This window comes from Sinohyriopsis cumingii, chromosome 12, assembly GCF_028554795.1.
Source record: "Sinohyriopsis cumingii isolate HCF-2022 chromosome 12, ASM2855479v2, whole genome shotgun sequence".
NCBI lineage: Eukaryota > Metazoa > Mollusca > Bivalvia > Unionida > Unionidae > Sinohyriopsis > Sinohyriopsis cumingii.
In genome coordinates, this window is record NC_142972.1 from 20,080,739 (window position 1) to 20,100,260 (window position 19,522).

The 19,522-nt window shown below is 34.1% G+C and overlaps 1 protein-coding gene across 1 annotated transcript in view; it reads left to right on the forward strand.

Annotated features, from left to right (window-relative positions):
• Positions 1-757: 757 nt before the first annotated feature.
• Positions 758-19,522, forward strand: part of LOC149786061 (uncharacterized) — a 28,164-nt gene continuing 9,399 nt past the window's right edge. The window contains exon 1 of the mRNA XM_089976351.1: positions 758-896. The gene's annotated coding sequence lies outside the window, so the exon portion shown is untranslated. The remainder of the gene's footprint in view (positions 897-19,522) is intronic.

Consider the following 19,522-nt stretch of genomic DNA (forward strand, 5'->3'; position numbering starts at 1 on the left):
AAAGGTGCATATCGAGCGTTTTACCGCCGCGGTATGCGGGCAGCATTCATACCTTTTACACCAAAGTACAAATTTTAGCGCGCATTATTGGTTCATAAAAATGGCTTGAACCATTTCATAATTTGATTTTACATATTGCTTGCTAAAATAATAAAATAATTGTACTTAAATCGTTCTGACACATTAGACTATGCACCGATCATAACTTATTTGGAGCGGTTTAGAGAATGAATAACCCTCGAGTGTTTCAAATTTTGATCCATTGATTAATACCACTCAGGCTCATACCAAGTGTCCTTGTGTTTTTTTTAAATTGTTTATTTTAGCAACGGATTAAAGTTCTGCTAAAAGTAACAGGCTAAATCGGATAGGTCTACCTCTTTATTGTGTCATAATTACAAGGCGTGCGACCACAATTACACGCACATACATACACACACACACACACACACACACACACATATATATATATATATATATATATATATATATATATATATATATATATATATATATATATATATATATATATATATATATAAGTGTGTGTGTGTGTGTGTGTGTGTGTACTCATTCCTATTCAAGTCAATATAAATGCGACATGACATACGCTGTTGTATCAAGTTAGTCCATTTTATTCGATACTTTGATGTGCCTTTTGTGCTTGGCAACTAACTACCAGAGAAGCCGGAAGAAAGCGGCACCAGAGCCGGCTGCTGATTCTGTCAGATCAATCAATAAGAAAGACAACTGCCCACGGTGCCATCACGATCTAGTCAGCATTGCGCATGTACCATACTAGGCAGAGTTCATCGATTTTGCCACTTCTGTAATTGTCTTGAGCAACGCTGAACACGGGAAGCGCAGAGACACAGCATTCTTCAGTTCGAATCTAGGTAAGTTTTTTTTGTAGTAAAAAGTCATTTTACTCGATATTTGTTTATTTACTTTTAACTTTCGACATTTATTTCAGAAAGAGTTACAATATTTTTACATTTGAATCATCCATACACAATGACAATGCACTCATCTGGCGAACCATATTGAAAGCAATATCAATAACAGAAGGACACCCGAGTCAAGTAATACAATGGATGTAAGTAGAAAGAGCGTGAACAGTACAGTCATGCTAATTGCAATACAGAACGATGTAAGGTTGAGCTCTAGGTTCTGTAAACCGAATTATTGATGATGTATTTTTTGTTTAAAAATATACATCAACATGAGTTAAACACTTAACTATTTTGAATGAGGTTTTCCTGAATAGAACTTAACATGGTCATTAATAGAACCGAACATTTTCTTAGTGCTGATTGTTCGAAACAGTTATAGAGATTATCAAATGACTAACATTTTACTTGGATGATACCAGTAAGATTTCATTTGTTACTGCATGGACTGGTCCTAGATAGAGTTAACAACTGCATGGAGTGGCCGTAGGTTGGGTTATCAACTGTATGGACTGGCCGTAGGTAGGGTTAACAATTGCATAGAGTAGCCGTAGGTAGGGCTAACTGCTGCCGTTACAATAAGCAACAAGCCTTTCACATGTCGTTATGTCTGTCTCGTACAAGTTTTATTCTGCTCTAATCATTGTTTTACTAAATACAAAGTGAAGCAAATGTATACTACGCAGGGAAATTTGTGTAAATCAAGTTTATCGATTTCTCCGTTCTCCATGGCGACTGTTAATGCTTCACAAATTGGCTCTTTTGTATCGAGCGTGTTCTGTACTGACGCAGTACGTGACGTAACATCTTTGTGCTGTCGCTATATGTGCATGTATCAATATACAATGATTTAATTCTATTTAAAATAACAAGTGCCTGGACAAGGTTTTGATAATCGTTGATCTCAGCCAAGAGTATGTTCTTCAGAATGTATACTACTACTACTAATATTAATAATAATAATTATAATACTTTTTACATAGGATTTACGGATCACACACTACTGTCAAACTATTAAAATAAACATGGACAGAAAAATGAAGGCAATAAAATGTCAAACCTACACGAAACTACAGTGCCGCGTTCTAAAATTATGCTAATATTTAAGGTATTATTTCCAGGTAAACATGAGACCAATCTGAAGCTGTGAATCGTATTTAATTATAAATACAATTTAGACGATCAGAGCTGGTGAGTCTCATTTAACTTTATGTACGCTTTAACCAGTCTAAAGGGGTGTATTCTATTTGATTGTAAGTACGTCCTACACTAATCTGAAGGGGTGGAACATATCTGATTGTAAATACACTTTAGAACAGTCTGAGCTGATGAATCCTACTATATGTATGCTTAAGACGAGTTTGAAGGTGCGAATTCTATTAATTGTAGGTACGCTTTAGGCTAATCTGAAGTGGAGAAACATATTTAATTATAAGTATACTTTAGACGAATCTAAAAGGGGTGAATCCTATCTAACTGTAGGTACACGTAAGACCAGTGTGAAAGGCGAATCCTATATAACTCTATGTACGCTTTGGACCAATCTGATTTGGCGAATCGTATCTAACTGTAAGCACACCCTATAAAATCTGATGCGTGAATCGTAGCTAATTGTAGGTACGTTTGTAGACCATTCTGAGTTTATGAATCCTATCTGACGTTAGGTATGCTTAAGACCCATCTGTTTAGGTAAATCCTATCTAGTTGTAATTACACTTTAGGACAATCTGACGGAGAGAATCCCATCTAATTGTAGGCACAATTTAGACCAGTCTGAATGGGTAAACCCTGTCTAACTGAAAGTATGCTTTAGACCAATCTTAGGTGATGAATCCTATCTTCTTGAAGGTATGCATGCTTTTAACCTGTCTGAGGTGGTTAATCCTATCTAAATGTAGGCACGATTTAAACCAACGTGAGAGGGTTGGTCCTATCGAATTGTAGGTACGCTTTAGAATAACCTGAAGGGTAAATCCTATACAGTTGTAAACATCATTCTCATATTCTTCTGTCTCAGACGAAGCGTACTCTAAATGCATTGCAAGAGTACTCAATGTACTATACTCCAAGGCTTTAACTTATGAATTTTGAAAACAACACTCCGTAATGGAGAATTATCGGTCAATATGAATCACTTGAAGGGAAAAAGAATTGCCAATGTCAGCCCTTATCTTTGTTATATACAGGGTATTATCTAGCACCCCCCCCCCCAATTAATTATTAAACAAATATAAACACTATCACACGTCTAGATCCTATGAATTATATGCCCCAACGCACCTGATTATGGCAACTTCTTATACCATCTGAAAACCATACAATGTATATAAACAGGCAAGGAAATAGGTAAATATGGTTCAGACAAATTAATCGAGTGTGATGAAAACTAATATCATTTAAAATTCTAATAATTTAACTTTACATGAGAACACTTTTGAAAATTTGGTCAGAGAACAGCATCGAAGGTGCTAACAAGATCGATAAGATCCATGACCTCACAAATATGCATAGATTTCGTTTATAATTTTTTTTAATCCTGCGTCTCTATAACATAGACCCAATGCCACGTTTGCTCAAAATCATTTTATAAATATATATAACGAGGTGGTAACTGGATTCTGGAAATAATAAAAGTGAACCATACGTCAGATTCCCTTTTGCATGTTGTCGTTCCGAATCAATCCAATCGGAGACATGCTCCAAGCTTAAGAAAAAGGTATGTTCATAAATATAGTCACCGTGGCGCCAATAAACCAAACCAGTCGGTTGGATCCTATGTTACCTCAATCATACACATATATGCTTGCCAGGATTAAGGTTATTTAGGACTTTGATATGTAAAATTAATTAAAACTTGCTGGAAAATATAGCTTCTGGTGTTGTAGTAAACTTGACCTATGAAGCGTCAGATCATCTAATTAATATTCATAAATGTTGCTCAAAATCGAACTGACTGATGATCCTCTTAACATATACATCGTCTAATTAATACATCGTCTAATTAATACATCGTCTAATTAATTAACATCTGTTGAAACATGCAACCTTCGGAGTGTAACAGTCTCACCAATCAGATACTTGATCATGTCACAAATAAATGTAGATGTGCTGATCACTGAACTCATAGAGTAATTTAATGACATAGCCTCCGTTTTAGGTTTTAAAAATATATTTTTCCAAATAGCAAAAAAGCACAGAATACTTATTACTCAATACTGACAGACATCAGACAGACGGACAATTTCCTACCTTCACATGCTAGTCTTTTATTGAACATTGTTTCCATTATGGCTGGGCATGAAACTTTGTTAAACTGGAGTGCTCATTCATATAGTACATACATGTTAGAGAGATGCTCGTGTTTTTAAATTGTTTAATACTGACAACAATACCACCATATTTTGTTTTTGAAATTGCAAGTCAGTTTTGAAAAGAGGCAAAACATTCTAGACATAAGTATGAAATAAAAGACGAAACGTGCAGCAGAAAGACATTTCGTATCATTCTTCATTGCATGTCATTCTTCATTGCATATCATTCTTCATTGCGTATCATTCCACACTGCGTATCATGCTACATTGCGTATCGTTCTTCATTGCGTATCATCCTTCATTGCGTATCATCCTACATTGCGTATCATGCTTCATTGCGCATCATGCTACATTGCGTATCATTCTTCATTGCGTATCATCCTTCATTGCGTATCATGCTACATTGCGTGTCATACTTCTTGTAGGTATTGCATTTTATTTCTTCAAGCACATCTAGCAAAAAGTAAATTTAGGTTTACAACTTTTGAATATATTACTTTTAAGTGCACGGATGATTATACATTTCATCACAAACTCTCTCTCTCTCTCTCTCTCTCTCTCACACACACACACACACACACACACACACACACACACACACACACACATTTCGGTTTTATTGTTCTAAATAGTCGACATTATCTTTCAGTAAAGTTTGCTCACTAAGTACTCCAACTGATTGCTGAGATATATGCGTTAACATATGCGTGAATGTATTCACAACACTTCCTAAAATATATTTTGACCAGTTTTCACTACTTCCCCTTTACTTCAAAGCGGAAAACCGAGAAATGTATTTCTTTGTTTGTGCATACTCAAGTGGCTTAATATTCCGCTTAAACGATGTTGCATCGATTTTATTCCCTCTTTGGATGCACACAGTTATGGTGCTATTGTCGATTACTTGAGTTAGAATCTTTCATAGCTTGCCAACAAAACATAAACACGCACTAACGATAACAAGAAGGAAAATAACAACTTCATTAAGGTTATTAAAAAATCAAAAACAAGCATAACACATTTAAAATATGACAATCGGAACTAGGCAGCTCCTATCCACTAACATATATTTATTTCTAACTCAAAATGGCTTACATTTGTCTTCTTAGTATCTGCATTGATTAAAATTTCAGCTGGAATACGCATATCGATCACATATGTGCAATGATCGTTAAAAGAATAACTCTCTTAATATTATTGTCGGAATTTCTACCTCCCAAGTCACTTTAACTTCATTTTTCGGGGGAAAAATCCCATTGGTGGACTGCGGCTGTACTATATGAGGAATTACACCCAGTTATAATCTTTCCAGAATTCACTAACATGAGAAAAGATCATACCAAATAATTCTATAAGTACCTATTACGACTGTCTCGAATGTTTTGTTTGCAAGTTGTTACGAGTATATGCTCTTAAAATAAGTAACAGAAAAAGAATGAAAGACAACAAGCTTTGCAAAATTTAGCAAATAATTTATTTCCCAAGAGAACTTACTGTATTGCGAATTAAATTCCAAGATAATCCAAAAGTTACAGACGCAAGTCCTAGTAATTTAAAGTCCTGAATAAAACTCAGTATAAGTCCCTAAGAAATAAAACAAAAAAAAAACTGAAAGCGATAAGGTGTCTGTTATAGCTTATAGAGTGTCGATGTGTCAAAGGTCTCTTGTTGAATCACAGTAATATAATTCCGAGTTTGTGTTCAGTATAAATTCCAGTGAATGTCTCTATCCTAGAATTGTGTCAGAGTACGTTTGTTTCCAGAGAAAATAATCACTTGAATTCAATAATTTGAAGAAATAAAATTCATCCCATCTGGACACAACATAATACAACTTAAAAGTGCTAGATGTTAAAGCACGAATGACCAATTGCTCACAGTTACATTACACACACACACACACACACACACACACACACACACACACACACACACACATATATATATATATATATATATATATATATATATATATATATATATATATATATATATATATATATATATATATATATATATATATATATATATATATATATATATATAGTTTGGCTTGACCTTAGGTCAGAATTAGCAGTTTCTAGAAAAAAAGATTTACTAGAATGATCGTGATGTTTACAAAATCAAAACCATGACCTGGATTACACTCAGGAAATTCCAAAACTTATACTCAAATAAATGTATTTATTTCTTCTATAAATAATGATCTTGATATTAAGCCCATAAACAGAGAGAATGATTTAGCTATGTATTAGTTGTTTATACAAAATAAAAAAATAAGGCAATCAGGTCAAGCAGAAATGAACTCAGTTTTGGACAAGATCAAGTCCAGCATACACTGTTACATTACAATAGCATGTAATGAAATACATTTAATTAAAAAAAAACTAACTAACAAACAATTAAATTAAATATACATAGAAACATCTACCATGGCTACATACACAAAAACGTATTCAGTATTTCAAAGGAATCATGACATTTAAGTCTTCAATCGATCTGTCTCCATAATTATATGTTTATCGCAATTGAACTAAGATCATCAATACTGTGCGTAATCACTGATCAACAACTAAAACCGAACTGAAGATTCCGTGGTCGTGAAGAAAAGAACCAATTCAAAAACTCTTCTATTGCATCAGCACCTAGCATTTGGAATTATTTACCCCTAAAGATACATAATACAAGCCCCCCCCCCCCCCCCCGCTTCGTTTAAAACCTCATTAAAGGAATATTTATGGAACAGCTGGTATGAGATATCAAGCCTCCCAATACATAATTGTATCATTGTGTCAAGAAATAAAATATTCAAGTTTCACCCGATGTGTGCGTATACTACTTCTGACATGCTGAAATGTATATAGTTCTACACAGTATATTGTTCATATATGTATGTTTTAATCAATATAGTTACACATATTAATTCATTTTAAGTCTGTGTGAGTTTGTGTGTAAGCATACTCGAGCGTGTGTAAGTGACTTTTAAAAAGAAAATTATAACATAACCGGTTAAAATATCGCAGATGGGTATTTCATGACCGTATGTGTTATCCTGGATAATAATTATTATTATTATTATTATTATTATTTCATAGGGCTGATTTAATCTTATGTGGAAACAATTTCGTTAAACAGTATGTATTTACAAAAGTCATCGTGGAAAGCATATAAAATTAAAGGGAGGATTGTGTGACTCCTCATTAAAAGTAACGTTTCCATATAGAATGTGGCTAAAGTGTTTTATGAAGGAATACTATTACATACATTAAAAATGATAATGAGATATTGAAATCCGATTATATATACAATAATGGTATAATGTCCACCTGCAAGTAATAAGTATTTAATGCAGAATATTTTACCGTATACATGCAAATCAACAAATGTGAAAGAAGAGAAAAAAGTATAAATATGTTGGCATTGATGGAGTAGAGGGAGGTAGATAAATAAAGACTCAACTTCAGCATGAATTGTATATATTTATTATAAACAAATGCATACTGGAGATGTAACATCTTAAAGCGAGAATATAATTAATGATCAGGTACATCTTTTAGTTCTAATTATCAAAACAACCGTCCTTGTTGCTGGCACGGGCAAATGGTTTCGTAGGAAACACATTAAAAGTCTGTCTGGAAGGAAATTGCAAAGGTGTTGTCTTTTCTGAACGATTTTTTCCTTTGATGTTAACGCTGCCTAGTTATTTTGTTGGAACTATACAGATTTTTCATGAGACTGGAATGTTGACTTTGAGCATACGGTATAAAAACCCATATCCTCGGGGGGACGGCGTAATTACCAAAATCATTTAACAAACACCTTAAAATAGTCCAAATAGTAGAAACTTGCTGTTTGTTTGCGGGATTAGGTCAAAATAGCTGGAATCTATTATAAAGTTAATTGAGAGGTGTTATGCCAGTTTAGTATGCTTTTTTTTTTAAGGAACAAATTGCAATTCTTTATACCACATGTACATTTATACAGGAATAATGGATCCTGCTGGACTGACCCTTTGATGCAGGCTTCTTTAATGGGACAGGTTGAATCGACCCTTTGATGCAGTCTTATTCAAATTTGCCGAAGTAACTAAGTCGGAACAACTAAACTAGACTCCATCCTCTTGCCTCGCATAATAATGACAATAAAACATAATTAAAATATGCGTATTAGGTTTCCTTTGTCTTACAGACAGAACAGGGAGATACGTGACCATACGTCATATGAGTACTTACTCCCAGAGTATAAATACTAAATCTTCTTCTCAGTTTACCTCATTAAGAGGGTACTTGCTCCAAACAGATTTGAACCACGTCAGAACTATACAAGTCTTCATGTTCATATTGTTTCGAAAATTTATATGCATTACGTTGCCTGATATTATCAATGGATACTTGGTGAATTTAAATTGTACACAAATTCATAATATTCTAGGCGGCTTGTAATCTTTTAGTTGTTAAAATTTCACCAACGACCGTCAAACTGTCTGCATTGGGTTGGTCTTGCTTTTTTTTAAGGTTATTTTACCTTATGAAATAAATATTGCAGAATGAATTGCCTTTACGTTTGTTTAGCTACTATAATAACTAGAATTCAAATCGATATTTTAAATCTTAGATAAAAATGTTGTTTCAATCCGTCTCGTTTAGACTTAGTTACGTATGGTGAAACGGATATGACATGGATTTATTTGGCAATTTAGATTGATTTACATTATGGCAACACAATCGCTTCCATTAAAGAAATACCCTTGCAGAATCTATCTCTTATATTAACGGCTTAATCGGCTTAAATATGTTTGAAGCCTACACCTAATACTTTACACAAGTACGGCATTCTGAAAGGCAGTGAGCGTTATCAGAAAATATGGCTATGACATCACCCTGTACATCCGGGTACAACATACAGATTAACATGTTGATGGCGCTCATGAAATATTAGTTCCATAAACGATTGACGAAAACGATGGATTCTGTGTTTGCAATCACTTTGTGGAGTGAGGGTATTTTTATTATTTGCAAATAATGCCTACCTTAAAATTGCTTCCAAAACAAACAAAGAAAACGTGAGATGAAATGTTAACCCTTAAACCAAACGAGTGAGGGTATATATATATATATATATATATATATATATATATATATATATATATATATATATATATATATATATATATAAGAAACTAGATTGAAAACAGGTTTATCGATTCTACAAATTCAAAGAACAAGTTGTTTTCTTATTTTTAAATCCCCAGCGTTATTAAAATAATTTTCCAAGTACATTATCGCCCTCTGTGCATGATGACCTACCTCACAAAAAATGTTGCATGTATCCCAAATACACTGGGTCGATATATTATGAAGTTATTGGTGTCAGTACTTTAATAAACCTAGGGTATATACTATCTGTATGTACGTCGCCGTTTATAGCTTTATTAGATGTTAGTCATTATTTCTTGAGTATGGGTAGTCAGTGTTGGGAACTTGTGAGTAATTAGCCAAGATCTAGTAACATACATCATAATGTGCAATATTCATGAAACTTTATGGCAGCATTGACTAATTTCGAAAAATGGACCCTCCCTAATTTATTAACATGTGGAATTAACGGGATATTTGTTGGTATAAGTGTTTAGTGATTTGAGATATGAACAATTCTTTTTGTTAGGTGCGTGGGTAGTGTTTTGTATTGCATAGCGTGAAGAACTAGTATTCTTGTTGGAAAAGCTTAGTTAGTATTGACATCAATAACTTGCCATATAAAACGATTATCTTCAGTAACAAATGGTTTGGCAAACAAAAAAATTCAAGTCCTGTTGTGGACTACTAACCTATTATTTGAGAAGACATAATTACTTGGTCTATTCTTATGCTTTGTACAGTTTCTCCTTATTACTTATTTCCTTTCTTTCTTTCTTTCTTTTTTCTTTCTTTCTTTCTTTCTTTGCAAGCGTATTGTGACGTGTACGGGGCATGCATAAACGAACATGTACTGCTTTGGTAACGAACCTTCCTTCTTGGTGTTCGTACGTACTCTGGTTTGTCAGAGACTGGTATCGGCACCCGATGAATATTCTCAAGTCCTGGCTCTTACCTATGCGTACAAGATAAAATAACTATTCCCTTGATTAACTTTGGTATGATTAGAATCGTGGAAAGCCTTTTCAGAGACTTAATTCCTTGTCTACTTATTAGAATAATTACCTCATGCTTATCGTGACTGTCTCAAATTTCTCAAAGTTTCTTGGTTTGAGGACAACATGCATCAGAATCGCGAATCCGCTTATCTTCGGCCTTTATATAGTTACCGGACGAGCCCGTTCATAACTGGACCACGCCATCATTGATACAGGGGTACTTATCAAAATGGCCGACTCAAGATGCACGGGAAAATCACTACAGTGTGTTTCGCCAACTTTACATTTGTAACCCCGAATTGGCAGTATTTTCCACAAGTTCGCCATTTTATTCAACCCGTTAGAATCGTGTGACGTCATGTCATCGTGTCTGATAATGACCATTCCTGCTATATCACATTCTCTCAGCCATGCACTAGTGTTATCACAGAGAAATTGGCTTTTTGTAATACAAAGTATTTGCTTAGGCATGTTAACATAGGCCTTTCTAAAATTTTAAACTAAAACAAGAAACCACTCTTTCAAAGCTTTAATTCGCTATATAATGTTATATTTAGTACAAACGCCCCTTATTGTAAATGTCAAGCTTGAAAAGCTCAAGCTGTAACAAACGCCCCTTATTTTTATTGCTTATATGTAACAAATGCCCATTATTTTCACTGTCAAGCTGTAACAAACGCCCCTTATTTTTACTGCCTAGCTGTAACAAATGCCCATTATTTTCACTGTCAAGCTGTAACAAACGCTCCTTGCTTTTACTGCCTAGCTGTAACAAATGCCCCTTATTTTTTACCGCCAAGCTGTAACAAACGCCCCTTGCTTTTACTGCCTAGCTGTAACAAACGCCCCTTATTTTCACTGTCAAGCTGTAACAAACGCTCCTTGCTTTTACTGCCTAGCTGTAACAAACGGTCCTTATTTTTACTGCCAAGCTGTAACAAACGCCCCTTATTTTTACTGCCAAACTGTAACAAACGCCCCTTATTTTTACTGCCTAGCTGTAACAAATGCCCATTATTTTCACTGTCAAGCTGTAACAAACGCCACTTGCTTTTACTGCCTAGCTGTAACAAATGCCCCTTATTTTTTACTGCCAAGCTGTAACAAACGCCCCTTGCTTTTACTGCCTAGCTGTAACAAACGCCCCTTATTTTCACTGTCAAGTTGTAATAAACACTCCTTGTTTTACTGCCAAGCTGTAACAAATGCCCGTTATTTTCACTGTCAAGCTGTAACAAACGCCCCTTATTTTCACTGTCAAGCTGTAACAAACGCCACTTGCTTTTACTGCCTAGTTGTAACAAATGCCCGTTATTTTCACTGTCAAGCTGTAACAAACGCCCCTTATTTTCACTGTCAAACTGTAACAAGTTAAAGCTGTAACAAACGCCCCTTAGTTTTAATGTCAAGCTGTACCAAGCTAAAGCTGTAAGAAACGCACTTATATTTAACGTCAAGCGATAACAAGCGCTGATTTTAATAAAGTATTCAAAAAAATGTATAAAGTAACACTCTTAAGTTTTAAATTAAACAAAAGGGCAAATCTGCACTTTAGAGTTCTCATAACGAATATAAGTTTGACTAATTCAGCCATCCAACTTCAAACGTTTTGTTTACTTTTTGTACTAATGTCTGTGATGATCGTCTCTCTTTTAAGACAAAGAAATTATTATATTTTATCAGTTGAAGAAAAATGGAAACGTTGTACAGACTAACGCACAATAACATGTATATGGACATAAACAAATCAGTGATATTTTTTTCATAATTGTTATTTCTGTCGGCACTTCAGTGTAGTCGCAAAACAAATACATGACCAGTAAGCTATAACTGAGTAGGTGTTTTCTGCTTGATAATATTCTGTCTTGATTTTATGCTCAATTTTGACCATCAATTCGTGGCAGATTTAAAAATCTGTTTTACAGTGGTGATGTTCTGAAAAGCATAACAGAATGTTAGTTTAAGAACCACAACTGATAAAATGGAAACTGACACGATTCTATTTTGTATACATGTTAGTTTAAGAACCACGACTGATAAAATGGAAACTGACACGATTCTATTTTATATACATGTTCAAGGCCTTTAATAATTATGAACATGAAGCAGGTGACTAAATAGATCGTTGGGAAAAAAAAATTAAGATTATATTCGTTTAAAGCTGTTGATATTGACACAAATATTAATAGACAGCAGTGCAATATTTGTAGGCTGCATTTAAAACAAAAATTGTTTAGAGGTTTAAAATGTCATAGTGGTGTAAAACCCTTTCTCAAAAGAATTTTTTTAGAATTTTTTTAAAACAGCTTGAAAAGGTTAAAAAAGCTCCATATAAAACGGTGTAAAACAACTCTAGAATAGATTGTAAAACCCCTATAGAAAAGGGTGTAAAACCCCTCTATAAAAGGTTAATTGTATCTCAACGATAAATATTTACATGATTTGAAGTTTGTGTCTGATATATATAGTACCACTACCAGGATTGACATATCTGATATCTATAGTACCACTACCAGGATTGACGTATGTGATATATATAATACCACTACCAGGATTTACATGTCTGATATCTATTGTACCACTACTCGGATTGAAATGTCTGATCTATAGTACCACTATTATGATTGACATTTCTGATATCTGTAGTATTACTAACAGGATTGACAGGTCTGCTATCTATATTATCACCACAAGAAATGATATGTCGGATATCTTTAGTAAGTATTACTACCACTATTGACATTTCTCATATTTGTGGTACCACTACTAGGATTGATAGGAGGATTGACATGAGGATTGACATGACTGATACCTGTAGTACCACTGCAAATATTGATATGTCTGATATATGTAGTATCACTACAAGGATTGACATGTCTGATACCTGTAGTATCATTACAACAATTGGTATGTCTGATATATGTAGTATCACTACAAGGATTGACATGTCTGATACCTGTAGTATCATTACAACAATTGGTATGTCTGATATATGTAGTATCACTACAAAGATTGACATGTCTGATACCTGTAGTATCATTACAACAATTGATATGTCTGATATATGTAGTATCACTACAAAGATTGACATGTCTGATACCTGTAGTATCATTACAACAATTGATATGTCTGATATATGTAGTATCACTACAAAGATTGACATGTCTGATACCTGTAGTACCGCTATTAGGATTGACATGACTGATATCTGTAGTATCATTGCTAGGATTGACGTATCTGATATCTGTTGTATCACTACGCGGATTGACAAGCAACGAAAGTTTTCGAGGGCTGTTGGGTTCACAGTGTGTAGAGTACCCAAGGTGTGGCCAAATGCCCGAATGCCGAGATTCCTTAGTACTACCGACGTTGATTGGTTGTACTAAGGCAAATACAATTGTTTATCTTGTGAAATATTTGTTGAATAAATATTTTAAAGGCGTTCTCATATAACATTGAAACCGTAAGTAGTCTTAACTGCCATTACGGCAGCCATTAATCGTGGCTTGTATATTTTATATTTTTTTCTCTCGGAATTTTCATGAAAAATGGTATCGTACAAAACACAAACACATTTTTTAAATCTTGCATTGATCAGTAGTTTATCTGAAATAAACAGAGTGATAATGGATAGTTAACTACCATTTTCCGTTTCTTATACCATGATTCATAACAATGTCTGACAGATTACAATCTCATTTCACTTTTACATTTCAGCCATTGACAGGTGAACAGTATGTAGCCAGTCAATGTAGACATTAGAACTAATATACTTTATTTAATCACGAAAGATACGCGGCAGAACTGGCTGCTTTTACGCTTATTCAGGAAATCAATGAGAGCAATCAATCTTGCCCATTAAATGCATGCTACATTTGCTCCAACATCCATATCACAGTTCTTATTATCTAGCTGAGAAGACTGGTCATTAAGAAAGATAATAAAATTCGGAACATCAAAATTGAGGTTACGTTTGTCTCAACATCCCGCGGCACATCCCTTGTGTCCCTGATTGACGTAAATGGTTATTATTTCAGGTCATTGTCTGTCTGTCTGAAGTTTTGTTGCCGCTTTATATTTTCCGTCTGTAACAAAGAAAATCCCAAATGTTTTTTAAAAAATGTAATTTGTAAACTGCACCAAGTATTATGTCTAGATGCCATCACTAATGTGAAGAATATATGTAGCCTCGCAGTTGTGAATTGAGTCGGTAAGAAGCAGACGATAATGTTAGCCGAATTTTTTTATTAGTGAAAATAAATAAATAATTAATAATTATTTCTCATTATAATTCAGACATTAAAAAGTGGTTTTACATTTGTGGTTCCATAACAAAATGGGTGGGCAAACATTTAGTATGAAAGGTTATCATGCATTTTTTCTCCGTCTTTTTTTTTTTAAGGCGATATTTAAAAGATCACATTTTAGTATACACTAGCTGGCCACTGTAACTATATTATGCAAACAGTTTAAATCGGAGTGTACGCTTTAGGATCAAGGTGGTGAACTGTTAGAAAATAAGCACTATTGTTTTGGGTTTCTTTCCAGAGGTGTCCAGATTCACGCACTGCAGAAGATTATTTTAGGAATAAAACTATACTCGTTTTGTACCAAAATAGTTAGATGATGATACGGCACACAATGAAATCTAAACTTTATCAAAGACTATATGAAATCATTTCTATTACTAGGTTGTGCCATCCTTTAGATTTGAGACTTATCGATCAACTATTTATCAGATGAATATATGACTCCAAACCCAAGCTGCGATAAGAATCAAGGACCAGTAAAAAGTATTGATCGTGTAAATACCATGGCTTTTGCGGAGGTTGCTTTGAAATTACAATAACCGTATTGTTCAGCCTCTGCAGTTAATTAAGATTGGTACATACTTCACACACCGTATTATACATTCCAATAATTATTAGTGTAATATGTATTGCCCATTATCTTTAGGACAGTGCACTACCTATCTGAGTGAGGTAAATGTAATTTACAATATGATACATAATACACTGGTGTAACAGACATCTAGATTATAACATCTTGAAGAAGTATGTTTTTACTTAAATTTTTTCTTCTTCTCAAATGCTGTCTGAAAAAATATTGTTTTCATTTTCATCATCAATGCATACCCCCCCCCCATTATGTTGTTTCTTTCGGTTGGCACATTCTAATGTTATATGGCTTTATAAAGCACTTTAAAATATATATTTAATGTCTATATTAAGCTCCAACGTGTACGATGCCTATGCAGAAAAGATTTTAAAAATGTTTCAAAATGAATTAAAATACTGAGTTTCTAAATGTAGTCAATATCTCTCTATATAAATGAAAGCGAATTTTGACAGACAGACATACAAATATATAGATAGATGGAGAAACATAAATGAATAACATTTAGATGAAACTATTGAAAACTAATTTGCTGTTCAGCTTTATACTGATGTGCGTGCACGACGCAATAGATTGTGTCGCTTTCCAAACCGTTCCATTGTTTGAATTTATGTTCGAAATTCTCGTTAATACAGATTAAAGGGAATCAATGCTGTCTCCCCTACGTCGGCCGACTATGAAAAAAAAGAAGAAATCGGCAAACTTAAAAGAATCCAAAAGCAACCAAGGTTGGCTTCCTTACGTCGGCCGACTTCATAAAACATATCAGCACCCTTAAAAGAATCCAAAGTCAATTTCCGGGGTTGGCTTGCTTTGTACTAAAATAACCTTTGTATTTTATATCTTGTTAGTAAGTTTAAGCAAGGCGTTTATTGCTCGCTGCCAGTTGTGTTGATTCATTGATGTATGCTTGGTAAATAGCATACACAGCAATAAATTGCATTAATAATACTTTTGTAACCCATGCTGGCGAAAAGATTATCATTTGCACTCACAGTGAATGTATTTAAAAATAATGATTTTTAATTGCGAGATACCGTCGTATAGTTAACCTGGATGCATTACAATCTTGGTCATTTTGTACCTTATAACTTATCACGTGTGAATGGCAGGTGCCTTCAAGCAATCGGGTGATATTCTCGTCTCTTTTGCCATTTTGTTATCTGACATAAGCGATAAACACAACAGTAATGATGCATAGGCCAGCCGGCATCCGCTACATATACGGAGTTTGTGGATATATTTGTTTCTTTAATAAATTTCGCATGATAACAATGCAAGGTTAGTTTCTTTCATTTTAATTTAAAATAAGTGTTTGTCTATTTTATTGTACTGTGTAGGTGTGTGTGTATGTGTGTGTGTGTGCGTGTGTGTGTATGAGAGAGAGAGAGAGAGAGAGAGAGAGAGAGACGGGTTGGGGGATTTACTTTTTTATTTGCATGGAATAATGGAGCAAATATGATTGACGATATTGGCTAGTAATGACAAGTGTTTAGGTTACGCGCGCACACACTAAGATATCAACTTGAAAAATAAAAACAAACAATACAATTAGCTGGTAAAGAGCTTCATATTACAACAACTAAACACAAACAAAATGCTCATCATTATTCTCTCTCTCTCTCTCTCTCTCTCTCTCTCTCTCTCTCTCTCTCAGAGAGACAGAGAGAGCAAATAATGCTGAGCATTTTGTTAGTGTTTCAACTCTGTCTCTCTCGCGTGAAAAAATTGCGAATTTGTGAATATCCTGTTACAGCCAAAATGCCAAACGTGACACGTACTTCTAAAGCGCTATCATCCAACACTGCTTATAACCCGACAGTGAATAAAAAAGAACAATTTCACGATAGCTATTCAGTGTAAAATACTATATTGATGAGATCGTCAATAAAGAAACTAGGACAACAAAACTGTGTAATTTCTACAAAATATTTCTCTCTCTCTCTCTCTCTCTCTCTCTCTCTCTCTATATATATATATATATATATATATATATATATATATATATATATATATATATATATATATATATATATATTACGCAGGATCAAATGACTACACTATGCTGTCGAATATGAGTCAAATTCTTTCAATGGAACGTCTCTAAATTGTCAGTGTAATCCTATATATCACAATATGCGAATAACGTAAGTGAAGCATTCTTAAATATGTTAATTTTGCTCTGATGCCAATAATATAACGGGGACAAAAAACAACAAGGGACATTCTCCAAGAAATCTGATACTAATGTACTAATGGCAGAATCGATGAGTCGCTCCGATAATCAACTGAAGATACATTGCTTACCATGGAACAAATGCATTACAACTGGACAGGAGTAATCTATTTTTCATGTCAATGTGGGAGGTGATAATGGAGGACAATAAGACTGCATCACGCAGAATGCACATTCCTGCCGCCAGAGATTTTACTTGCCTCCACTCCCATTGTGCTGTTAACCGAACGAAAGACATTTACACATGTTGTGATATTTTCATCTAAAAAGTCGAAAGTCTCTCCGCCCGACCCTCCTTTTTCTCTCTCAAACACACGCACACACACACACACACGCGCGCGCGTGCGTACATACATGTCCTAATCATCATTCTTATTTTTATAAGTAAGACCTTGTCCTTGAAAGTTGAAATATTAACATATTCGTTATAAATAAACAACACGAATTATTCTTATTTATTCATGTGCTAGTTTTATAAAGGACACATTTAGTCATGATATTAAACATTATTCTATCGGGATTATGGATACATTCCCTGAAAACAATTTAATACGGTATATCCAATGTTTTATTAATATTGACTTTATGTTGTCAGACAATATAAAGATTAATAAGCTAACCCATGATAAGAAAAAATGGTACTTCCATAAAGTCCATCACAAGATAAATGGTACTTCCATAAAGTCCATCACAAGATAAATGGTACTTCCATAAAGTCCATCACAAGATAAATGGTACTTCCATTAAGCCCATCACAAGATAAATGATACCCCCAAAAAATCGATGAGACTTTATACTTTATGCTAATAACGTTGTTACTGCTCAAAGATCTATTCATATGCTTGCATGATCCGATACAGCGAACGCGTGACACCGATCTCGTACTTAATAACAATGTGGGTGTTTTTTTGTGGTTTTTTTTTTTTTGTTTGCTTTTTGCTTGTTGTTAAATAAATATATTCTTATGTCTATATACAGCATTTGACCGTAAATATGTAACTGTACTGGAAGGCACTAATGTGGAAAATATCTATTCATGAGATAATGGGTACATATAATTATTTCTGGAACGATCGATTCCTGAGCGGAGGCTGGAAAATTGATTTACAGAAGGAGTTGTCGTCAGTGAGAAAAATAAAATAACCCACTTTATTCAAGCAAGACTGATATTGGCATAGTTGCCAAGCAACAATGACATACTACCTGACCATTAATTATCACAGAGACATTGCCCTGAGGACGAAATACAAAGGGCACTGTCTAGGAATTTCAAAGCAATTTCCTTTCAGTTTAAGAGAACATAATAACGTTTCCTAAGATGAGAAACATCGTATTCTTATAATGTGTTATTAGGCAGTTTTCTCTCTATATTTTAAAAACAATATTTTACATCTATGTCACGTGATATAGAAAATAATTCCACATTTATATTGGGGTTATTCTTAATAATGTTTGTCACTGCATATTAACTCGATCTTAGATATATAAATATAAACTGATAGACTAGTTTGTCTAGTAACAGTATATAACACAATCACAGTGATATAGATATGAATTGTGTGTACAATCACAGTGATATAAATATGAATTGTGTGTCCCATTTGTCCAGTCACAGTATGTAACACAATTACAACGATATAAACACAAACTGAGTTTCCCATTTGTCCAGTCACATAATGTAACACAGTTACAGTGATATAAACGCAAATTGAGTTTCCCATTTGTCTAGTCACATTATGTAACACAATTACAGTGATATGAACATAGACTGAGTTTCCTATGTGTCCAGTCACAGAATATAACACAACTACAGTAAACTAAAACAAAAACTGAGTTTCGCATTTGTCCAGCATGTAAACTTCTGGTAATATAAGGGGAAAAATAGCCAGATTAAATACCTTGCAATACCTGTCATCATTACATATAGCTGGTACTGAACATTGCAATTTGTCGATGAAAAACGTCCAGCTCATTAATGTCGGTGTACATGCACCCA